Consider the following 11,832-nt stretch of genomic DNA (forward strand, 5'->3'; position numbering starts at 1 on the left):
GGCCCAATTCCTTGGGGCCCTGCACCCATGTGGGAGACCCGGAAGAAGCTCCTGGCTCCTGGCTTTGGATCAGCACAGCTCCAGCCATTGTGGCCATTTAGGGAGCGAACCATCGAATGGAAGACCTCTCTCTCTCTGCGTAACTCTGACTTTCAAATAGATAAATAAATATTTTTTTAAAAAAGAAGTCTTAACCCCTAGTATCTTAGAATATGCATAGCTGGTAAAGCTACCACCTGCAGTGCCGACATCCCATATGGGTGCCAGTTCAAATCCCGGCTGCTCCACTTCCAACCCAGCTCTTTGTTATGGCCTGGGAAAGCAGTAGAAGATGGCCCAAGTCCTTGGGCCCTGCACCTGCATGGGAGACCCGGAAGAAGCTCCTGGCTCCTGGCTTTGGGTGGGCGCAGCTCTGGCCATTGAGGCCATTTGGCAAATGAACCAGCAGATGGAAGACCTCTCTCTCTCTCTCTCTCTCTCTCTCTCTCTCTGTAACTATGCCTTTCGAATAAATAAATCAATCTTTTTTTTAAAAAGTGTGCACTTATTCAAAATAGGGTCTCTGAAGATGTAATTAGTTAAGATAATTCTTGAGTAGAAAAGACTTGTTTTCAATCTAACTGATGTGCTTACAGAAAAGGGAAATGAGACAGATACACACACAGTGAGAACTCCTGGTGAAGATAAAGGCAGAGATCAGGGCAATGTATCTAAAAGGCAAAGATCACTAGGGAACCACCTCCTGCTTCCATCCCATTTGCCAGGACCAAGTCACATTCAGCTACAAGGGAGCCTGGGAAATGTAGTTCTTTTTTTAACTTTTACTTAATAAATATAAATTTCCAAAGTACAGCTTTTGGATTACAATGGCTTTTTCCCCCCCATAACTTCCCTCCCACTTGCAACCCTCCCCTCTTCCACTCCCTCTCCCATTCCATTCACATCAAGATTCATTTTCAATTCTCTTTATTTACAGAAGATCAATTTAGCATATATTAAGTAAAGATTTCAACAGTTTGCACCCACACAGAAACACAAAGTGTAAAATACTGTTTGAGTACTAGTTATAGCATTAAATCACATTGAACAACACATTAAGGACAGAGATCCTACATGAGGAGTAAGTGCACAGTGACTCCTTTTGTTGACTTAACAAATTGACACTCTTGTTTATGGCATCAGTAATCACCTGAGGCGCTCGTCATGAGTTGCCAAGGCTATGGAAGCCTTTTGAGTTCACCACCTCCAATCTTATTTAGACAAGGTCATAGTCAAAGTGAAAGTTCTCTCCTCCCTTCAGAGAAATGTACCTCCTTCTTTGATGACCTGTTCTTTCCACTGGGATCTCACTCACAGAGATCTTTCATTTAGGTCATTTAGGTGCGTGGTTTTTTTTTGTTTTTTGGTTTTTTTTTCCATAGTGTCTTGGTTTTCCATGCCTAAAATACTCTCATGGGCTTTTTAACCAGATCCAAATGCCTTAACGGCTGATTCTGAGGCCAGAGTGCTGTTTAGGACATCTGCCATTCTATGAGTCTGCTGTGTATCCCACTTCCCATGTTGGATTGTTCTCTCCCTTTTTGATTCTATCAGTTAGTATCTGCAGACACTAGTCTTGTTTATGTGATCCCTTTGACTCTTATTCCTATCATTATGATCAATTGTGAACAGAAATTGATCACTTGGACTAGTGAGATGGCATTGGTACATGCCACCTTGATGGGATTGATTTGGAATCCCCTGGCATGTTTCTAGCTCTACCATTTGGGATAAGTCAGCTTGAGCAATTCCCAAATTGCACAGCTCCTCCATCTCTTATTCCCACTCTTATATTTAACAAGGATCACTTTTCAGTTAAATTTAAACACCTAAGAATAGTTGTGTGTTAATTACAGAGTTCAACCAATAGTATTAAGTCGAACAACAAAATACTAAAAGGGATAAAGTGTTGAGATGTTCATCAACAGTCAGGACAAGGGCTGATCAAATCACCATTTCTCATAGTGTCCATTTCACTTCAACAGGTTTCCTTTTTGGTACTCGGCTAGTTGTCACAGATCAGGGAGAATGTCCCTTTGGGACTAGCTTATTTCACTCAGCATGATGTTTTCCAGATTCCTCCATTTTGTTGCAAATGACCGGATTTCACTGTTTTTTTTTGTTTGTTTGTTTGTTCTTATTGCTGTATAGTATTCTATAGAGTACATGTCCCATAATTTCTTTATCCAGTCTACTATTGATGGTCATTTAGGTTGATTCCAGGTCTTAGCTATTGTGAATTGAGCTGCAATAAACATTAAGGTGCAGACAGCTTTTCTTTGTTTGCCAATTTAATTTCCTTTGGGTAAATTCCAAGGAGTGGGATGGCTGGGTTATATGGTAGGGTTAAATTCAGGTTTCTGAGGAATCTCCAGAGTGACTTCCATAGTGGTTTTACCAGTTTGCATTCCCACCAACAGTGGTTTAGTGTCCCTTTTTCCCCATATCCTCGCCAGCATCTGTTGTTGGTGGATTTCTGTATGTGAGCCATTCTAACTGGGGTGAGGTGAAACCTCATTGTGGCTTTGATTTGCATTTCCCCAATTGCTAGTAATCCTGAACATTTTTTCATGTGCCTGTTGGCCATTTGGATTTCTTCTTTTGAAAAATGTCTATTGAGCTCCTTGGCCCATCTCTTAAGTGGGTTGTTTATTTTGTTGTTGTGGAGTTTCTTGATATCTTTGTAGCTTCTGATTATTAATCCTTTTTCTGCTGCATAGTTTGCAAATATTTTTTGGGAAATGTAGTTTTTAAATCCTAGGTGATCATGTGACTCACTAAAATTTATTTATGGAAGAAAAGGAACAATAGATAATTTATTTATGGAAGAAGGGGGACTAGAGAGTCATGGAAAAGATTCTCCCTTGTGGTCCTTTGAAGCAACCAACCCTACATTGGTTTTAAGAATCCCTATGTTCCTTTGATCATGATCTTGTACCCTCTGGAACTTTGAGGTGATAAATGTCTATTGTTTTAGTCCCTTGGTTTGTGGTACTTTGTTTCTTTTTTTTAAGATTTATTTTTTGTTAAACTTTTATTTAATGAATATAAATTTCCAAAGTACAGCTTATAGATTACAATGGCTCCCCCCCCATAACTTCCCTCCCACCCGCAACCCTCCCCTTTCCCGCTCCCTCTCCCCTTCCATTCACATCAAGATTCATTTTCAATTCTCTTTATATACAGAAGGTCAGTTTAGTATATATTAAGTAAAGATTTCAACAGTTTGCCCTCACATAGCAACACCAAGTAGAAAATTCTGTTGGAGTACTAGTTATAGCATTAAATCACAATGTACAGCACATTAAGGACAGAGATCCTACATGATATTTTTTAAAGAATTGATTAATTTTCTATGCAATTTCCGATTTAACATCAAGGGGTTTTTTTTTCATTTTCAATTATCTTTATATACAGAAGATCGATTCAGTATATACTAACTAAAGATTTCATCAGTTTGCACCCACACAGAAACACAAGGTGTAAAAATACTGTTTCAGTACTAGTTATAGCATTACTTCACATTGGACAACACATTAAGGACAGATCCCACATGAGATGTAAGTACACAGTGACTCCTGTTGTTGATTTAACCATTTGACACTCTTGTTTATGGCGTCAGTAATCTCCCTAGGCTCTAGTCATGAGTTGCCAAGGCTATGGAAGCCTTTAGAGTTCGTTGACTTCGATCTTATTCCAACAGGGTCATAGTCAAAGTGGAAGTTCTCTCCTCCCTTCAGAGAAAGGTACCTCCTTCTTTGATGGCCCCGTTCTTTCCACTGGGATCTCACTCGCAGAGATCTTTCATTTAGGTCTTCTTTTTTTTTTTTTTCCAGAGTGTCTTGGCTTTCCATGCCTAAAATACTCTCGTGGGCTCTTCAGCCAGATCCGAATGCCTGATTCTGAGGCCAGAGTGCTATTTAGGACATCTGCCATTCTACGCAGAGGAGCACGCAGCCATGGTGCCCAGTCGGAATGGCATGATCTTGAAGCCGCACTTCCGCAAGGACTGGCAGCGGCGCGTGGCCACCTGGTTCAACCAGCCAGCGCGAAAGATCCGCAGGCACAAGGCCCGGCAAGTGCGAGCCCACCGCACCACCCCGCGGCCCGCAGCGGGGCCCATCCGGCCTATCAGGCGCTGCCTGACGGTGAGGTACCACACGAAGGTGCGCGCCGGCCGCAGCTTCAGCCTGGAGGAGCTGCGGTGGCCAGCATCCACAAGAAGGTGGCACGGACCATCGGCATCTCCGTGGACCCACGGCGGTGGAACAAGTCCACTGAGTCCCTTCAGGCCAACGTGCAGCGGCTGAAGGTGTACCGCTCCAAGCTGGTCCTCTTCCCCTGGAAGCCCTCAGCTCCCAAGAAGGGCGACAGCTCGGCTGAAGAACTGAAGTTGGCCACCCAGCTGACAGGACCAGTCATACCCATCCAGAACGTTTACAAGAAGGAAAAAGCCATTACAGAGGAGGAGAAAAACTTCAAGGCTTTCGCCAGTCTCCACATGGCCCGCGCCAATGCCCGGCTCTTTGGCATCCAGGCAAAAAGAGCCAAGGAAGCTGCAGAACAGCACGTTGAAAAGAAAAAAATAAGGCCTTGCTGGGGACTTACACAATAAATCCACAGTCTGCCCGGTCAAAAAAAAAATAAGATTTATTTTATTTATCAGAAAGAGAGTTACAGAGGTAGAGACAGAGAGAGAGAGAGAGAGAGAGACAGAGAGAGAGAGAGAGAGAGAAGTCTTCCATCCACTGGTTCACTCCCCAGATAGTCTTAACAGCCGGAGCTGCCCTGATCCAAATCCAGGAGCCAGGAGTTTCTTCCAGCTCCCACATGGGTGCAGGGGCCCAAGGACTTGGGCCATCTTCTACTACTATCCCAGGCCATAGGAGAGAGCTGGATTGGAAGAAGAACAGCCGAGACCAGAACCGGCGCCCATATGGGATGCCAGTGCTTCAGGACAGGGCTTTAACCCACTGCGCCACAGTGCCAGCCCCGGTACTTTGTTTCAGAAGCCTTAGTAAGGCCACCCAGTCTGTGTGCCGTCATTCTGCATTAAGGAAGAGGAAGCTGAGAGCCAAGAAGTCAAATATGCTCAAGGTTACTGTAAGCCAGTAAGGGAGTGTGGGGCTAGGAGCTGGTGCGGGGGTCCTTGCTGAGAGCTCACATGCTCAACTTCCACACAAACCCAGTGATCACGTGTGTAAGGCCAGCAATGGTGACAGCTGAAAGGAGACAAATGAAGAGAGGTTTTTCAAGAAAGCAGCTCAGGACCCGGTTCCTGGCCAGATAAGGCCAGTGAAAAGAAGTAGATACTGAAAATGGCTCTTTGGTACAGAATAGTGATTAAATCTAGACATTATTGTAATTAAAGTAGTATACATTAATCATGTATTTTCTGTCTTTTCAACTACAGGAAACTCTATGACGTCAGAGGCAGTGTGTATATCTCCACACCATAAATATTCCTGCATGTATGCCTTGCCTATTAACCTAATTCAAGTCCACTCTGTAAATATTGGTAAAAATGAGTGGCTGCTACCAGCCTTTATGCCTTAGAACACAAAAGAAGGGGCCACAGGGATATCATTTAAAGGAGCTTTTGTTCTTTCAAGTACAGTAAGCTGGGATTATCAGCCCCTGTGATGTTTTATGCCAGAGTTCTCCTCTCCACACAACATTGCCTTGGTGAGCAACGGTGGCCCTGTTAGTCACCAAAGGGTTCTGATTTTGTAGGAAGCACACACTGAACTAATCAGCTTAGCAACAAGAAACCTGCACTTGTCAGACATCTAGCAGCTTCTTTGCAAGGAAACTGTAAAAGGAATTTCTTGAAGTGGACATCTGTCATGGCAGGTAAGTCACAATTGGGATGCCTTCATCTCATATTGGAGTGCAGGCTTTGAGGCCCAACTTCTCTGCTTCCAATCTAACTTCCTGCTAATGTGCACCCTGGGTGGCAACAAATAATTGTTCAAGTATGTGAGTCTCTCTAGCCCATGTGGGAGACCTGGAAGGATTTCTGGTCTCCTGGCTTTGGTCTGGCCCAGCCCTGGCTATTATGGGCAATTAGGGAATGAACCAACAGATGGAAGACTTTTCTCTCTGAATCTGTCTCTCAGCCTTTCAGATAAAACCTGCTATAAATACTCCAGGTGACAAAGTTAGCAAAATAAAATCAGAACTGTATGTACCAGTTAGTGGCAACCAGACTGAAATGGAAAGCCATAGCCATACCATTCTCACCCAGAACATGCATTGCAATGAGTAGAAAGAAGAGATTTATTTATTAGGGAACCTTAGTACAATGGACTTCTTCATAAGTTGGGGCAGAGATTGGTGGGTTCCCAAAGTCTATTGTCCCTTTTATTCCATAAATTTTAGTGAATCACATGATCACCTAAGATTAAAAACTACATTTCCCAGGCTCCCTTGCAGCTGAATGTGACTTGGTCCTGGCGAATGGGATGGGAGCAGAAATGCTGTGAAAGGGTGTAAGTAATTTCCTTAAAGGAAGGTTGATCCATGCCCATAGTCATTTTCTTTTCAGGCTTTTGTCCCGTCTTCTTCTAAACACATGAATGTATTGTGATCACACTGAACCATAAGAGAAGGATAAACTAGAATTGAGAAGAAAGAAGCATATTCCTGAGGACTTAACAAAGAGGAACTTCCAGACCTAGTCTTAGTTCCAGTCTTAAATTGCACACCTATGGATTTTTAAGCTGGAGAGAATAACTACTATCCAAGCACAAGTACTTAAGGTCTCAGTTACTCACAAAAAAACCAATACAACTATCATATATAAATATATGGGCTGGCGCCGCGGCTCAATAAGCTAATCCCCCGCCTGTGGTGCTGCACACCAGGTTCTAGTCCCAGTTGGGGAGCCGGATTCTGTCCCGGTTGCCCCTCTTCCAGGGCAGCTCTCTGCTGTGGCCTGGGAGTGCAGTGGAGGATGGCCCAAGTGCTTGGGCCCTGCACCCCATGGGAGACCAGGAGAAGCACCTGGCTCCTGGCTTTGGATCAGCGCAGTGCGCCGGCCACAGCGGCCATCCTCTGCTGCTATCTCAGGCCATAGTAGAGAGCTGGACTGGAAGAGGAGCAACCGGGACTAGAACTGGCACCCATATGGGATGCTGGCACTGCAGGCAGAGGATTATCCTAGTGCCTCACAGCACCAGCCCCAAGGACTGAGTTTTTTACATGCTTGATTTTATTTTCCACTGTCTTTATTTTTTAGAACTGTTTTAAGTTCAAAGCGTCCAAAACATGCATAGTCTCTCCCACTATTAACATCCTGCACCAGAGTGGTACATTTGTTACAATTAATGAGCCTGTGTTGACATATCAATATCACCTAGAGCCTACAGTTTGTACCAGTGTTCACTATTGATATTACACAATCTGGATAAATGTGTAATGCCATGTATCCACCATTACAGTATCATACAATTTTCACTTCCCTGAAATTCTTCTCCTCTAACCAGTGACAATTACTGATCCTTCTACTGTCTCTGTAGTTTTGCCTTTTACAGAATGTAATACATTTCGAATTATACAGTGTATAGCATTTTGAGATTGGTTTCTTTCATTTAGTAATATGCATTTCAGTTTCCAATATTTTTGCGGCTTGATATTTCATTCTCTTTAGCACTAATATCCCACTATCAGGATATAACCAGTTCATTTATCCATTCACCTGTTTAAGGACATCTTGGTTACTTCCAAGTTTTTGGCAAATATGTATAAAGCTACTATAAACATCCACATGCAGATTTTTATGTAGGTGTAACTTTTCAGCTCCTTTGGGAAAATACCAAGGAGGCTGATTGCTGGATCACATGATAAGAATATGATTAGTTTTGTAAGAAACTACCAAACTGGCATACAAAGTGGCTATTCCCTTTGCATTCCCATTAATGATGAATGAGAGTTTCTGTTACTCCACATTCTTGCCAGGCTTTGGTGTTAGTGTTCTGAATTTTGGTTACTCTGAAATGTGTGTAGTGGTAGCTAGCTGTTTCAATTTACATTTCCTTGATGACATATGATGTTAAGCATATTTTCATATGCATATACACCATCTTTCTATCTGGTAAGGATTATTGGCCCATCTTTTTTAATTGAGTTGACTGTGTTCTTATTATTGGGTTTTAAGAGTTATCTTTATATTTTGGATAATAAATGTAGTCCTTTATTATATATGTCTGCAAATATTTTCTCCCGCTGTGTAGCTTGTCTTTTCATTCCCTTGATAGTGTCTTTTGCAAAACAGAATTTTTAATTGTAACAAAGTCCAGATTCTCAATTCTTTCTAGCAGCTTTTGTGTTGTAACTACAATATCATCACCAAGTCCAAAGTTGTCTAGATTTTCTGTTATGAAATCTCCCAGGAGTTATAGAATTTTGAAGTTTACATTTAGGTCTGTGATACCTTTTGAGTTAATGTTTGTGAAGGGCCTAAGGTCTGCTGTCATATTTTTGCATGTGGACTGCTGTGTTTTTTTTGTTTGTTTTTAATGCAGACACACTACTGCTGAGGTAGAAAGAGTACTAGCTCATGAGCCAGAAGACCAGGGTTCTGTCCCAGGACAACTATTAACCAGCTAGGCGACCTTGACCAAGGACATGGCCTTCTCACTGTGTACAGAATAAGTACCTTGGGCCAAAAAGCTATTGTTGATCATTCTTCCTCATATCTATAGGGTCCCCTATTCTTCTTCCAGTGTAACGGTAAGGCACTCCTGCCCTCACACTCATATTCCTACCTTCACAGCATCTCTCCAGCAAAGCCTGTCATGGAGCTCTCGGCCTGTGGAGGGCCCCTTCACTATGGTCTGCCCCAGAAAGAGCCTGAGCCTGCATTTAGATTAAGTTGCTGGTGATCTGTCTTCCATGGAATGTATTCTCTCCAACTAACTGGGACATTTTTGAGATCTGATGATATTTTGTATTTCATCAGTGTATCTCACAAGAATAAAAACAGTTCAGGATAACACAATAATAATAACAATACAATGATCATTGCACCATTTCCTGAGCATCTCACATACATGGGCTCATCTAATTCAGAAGCCACTTGAGAAGTATGATCTGCCTCGTTTTGCTAATGTGGAGCTGAGGCACAAATGGCTTATGGAGCTTGCCCAAGGTACATCAGGAAGAAGAGTTTGGCTCAGAAACCCTGGACTTCAGCCATTACTACTAACTAGTACTACTACCTAACTACCACGACTGACTAACCACTACCACTGTAGATGTTTTGCAAGGTGTGAGCAGTGATCCCTGCTCACACACATGACATCTGTGTACTTGGCTATTTAAACAGCTTCAGTTGTAGCACATGTTTATTATCTGTCTGGTTTACTTCTGATTTCCCAGTGCATGGCATGATTCTCAATATATGAATGCCTGAATAACTAGAGATATTTTAAAAGGGAAGCCACACATCCCCAAATCCTAGGCCTTGCCAGCCATTCCCTGGCCCAATACCTTTTATCCATCCATACATCACCCCCCCCACCCAGCACATTCCATATCCCTAAGTCTACTAGAACAAGTCAGGGAAGATTCCACTCACTTCAAATTATCTCCTCAGCATCCTTCTGGAGCACATCCTTGAATAAGTAATTCATCTTTCACATTCTCTTATAGTACATTTAGGACTACTTAATAAACTCTGAGCTGCTAACTAGTTTACATATCTGATGGCTCAACATGCACATTTACTCAGCAGCTTCTAGAGGGAACTTGCCAAAAAAATAAAAATCTTCCATTTCTCCCCAGGTCATTCCAATTTTCAGTGGATCCAGAGACTTAGACAGGATTCAGTCTTCCCCTTCTCTCTCTAATGCCACTGCCACATTTTTTTTTAGTCCTAAGCTTTTCAAGAATCTGCAGTACAGTCTGGACACAAATCACCCAGCATCTTTGTAAAAGGCAGATGCTGATTGGCTGGTCTAAAGTGGGGGCAGAGAGTTTGCATTTTTCAGAAGCTCCTTGGCAACTCAGATGCCAGTAGGCCCTGTGCCACATTTTGAGAATCAATTCTCTAACTATGCCCCAGCTTCAGCAGAACCCCTTAGTCCCACACATCCATCATCACCATATGCCCAGTGATGGAATGGGCACAACTAATCACACCACTCATCCTCTAGGAACTCTTGGGATCCTGTCCACGCTTCTGGGCCTGTCTCTGGCCACAGGGATCATCTCGCTCTGCTTTATCTCCCTCCACCCCCCACCATACCACTTCCTATTCACCCCCATGCTCCAGGTGCTTCTTCTTCCTCTGTGAACTTGATCACCTGCCTTTCTCTGTTGCTCCACAAAGTCTTTCCTGACCTCAATTTTCCTTCTCTGCTGTCCCTCAAGCCTACTGAAAAGCTGTCTCACCTCTGCCTCTACAACACCTTCTACCCGCCTCTACCAAGACGCATGTGTAAAGACCCATGTTGGTCTCCTCACTACTCTGAGATTTCTTGAGGGAGGGTATCAACCATGTCTTCATACCCTCTGTGAATACACAAAACTTGGGGAATGGACAGAGGAGAACCTCTTAAGTATTCTTGCACACAATAAAGGAAGACAGTTAAATGAATGTCAAAAGGAGCAATAGCTACTTTGTTCTTAAGAGTACAAATTGTGTAATCTAACTTTTTAAGGCTAAGTAGATATTTGCCTATATTAATGTATTTGACTATGTCATTTGCTTTGCAAAGCGCAAATGTTTAAATGTTGGCTGGCATTTACAAACTTCACCATCCAAGGGTGAAGTGAGCAAATTAAATGCATTTAGTCTGCAGTTTGCACAGGAGATAAAGCTCCTTCAAGTGCCTGCAGCACGACTGCTGCTCAGGGTTGAAGTCATTGTTTTGTGAATAGTCTCTTATGAGATTACAGCGGAAACCACCAGGAATACTTGACAGTATGGGGCCTGATAGAAGGGTGCAAGGACAGATGGATTGGTGGATGGATGGAAAAGAAAAGAAGAAAGGAGGAGAGAGAGAAAGAGAGCCTTCACACATTAAGAGCAAAAATATCAGCCACATAATAGCTACAGCTTATTGGCAGATACTCTATAACAGACACAGGGCTAATTCTTTATATCCATGATCTCTGGCAGATAGTCACCATTATCCCCACTGTATCAATGGAAATACTGATGCTCAGATTAGTTCAGGCCTCATAAATACCCACTAAGTGAAAGAGGCAGGGTTAAGGTCGGGTTTCACTGCTTATAACGACTAAGCAAATATTCACAGTGGCCATGTATAGTCAAAATACAAATGCATCAAGTGGCCACATGGCATGACATTTTAAAAAAGTGTTTTCTGTTCTCTGTGAGCAGAAGCCACTTGAAGGTGACATCCCACAGACAGGTGCAACATGCAGGCAGTCACATGAATGGCAGAGGTACAAAGAAATACAAATTCTCTATGGAACTCCACACCTCAGTATGAGTAAAACCACTCTACATTAAAGGTAATAATTAAGAATAGAATTACTCACAGTTGCATGGAGTTAAACCAACAAATGTTGCATAGGAGCAGCCTAAGTGAGGATCCAGAGGGTAGAATCCTGGGAGGAAAAAAAAAGTTCTAGGGAGAATTCAACATGGACCAAATATTGCTTCACTTGTTTGATTTCATTCATTCCTCAGATGTCCTTGTAAAGTTCTCATAGTTAACACCATTTTACAAATGCAAAAACCAAGACTCAGAGAGAGTCAGGAGTTGGCTCAGATGTGCCAAGACAGTCTTAATGGGTGGGTCTGTCATGTGTTTCCTAGGT

General features: G+C 42.7%; 1 pseudogene; it reads left to right on the forward strand.

The window, feature by feature from the left end:
* The first annotated feature begins 3,985 nt into the window (after positions 1 to 3,985).
* On the forward strand, positions 3,986 to 4,664 carry LOC133765672 (large ribosomal subunit protein eL13-like; annotated as a pseudogene).
* Positions 4,665 to 11,832: the final 7,168 nt, after the last annotated feature.

The sequence above is a fragment of the Lepus europaeus genome, chromosome 1, assembly GCF_033115175.1.
Source record: "Lepus europaeus isolate LE1 chromosome 1, mLepTim1.pri, whole genome shotgun sequence".
In the NCBI taxonomy this organism is placed as follows: Eukaryota; Metazoa; Chordata; class Mammalia; order Lagomorpha; family Leporidae; genus Lepus; species Lepus europaeus.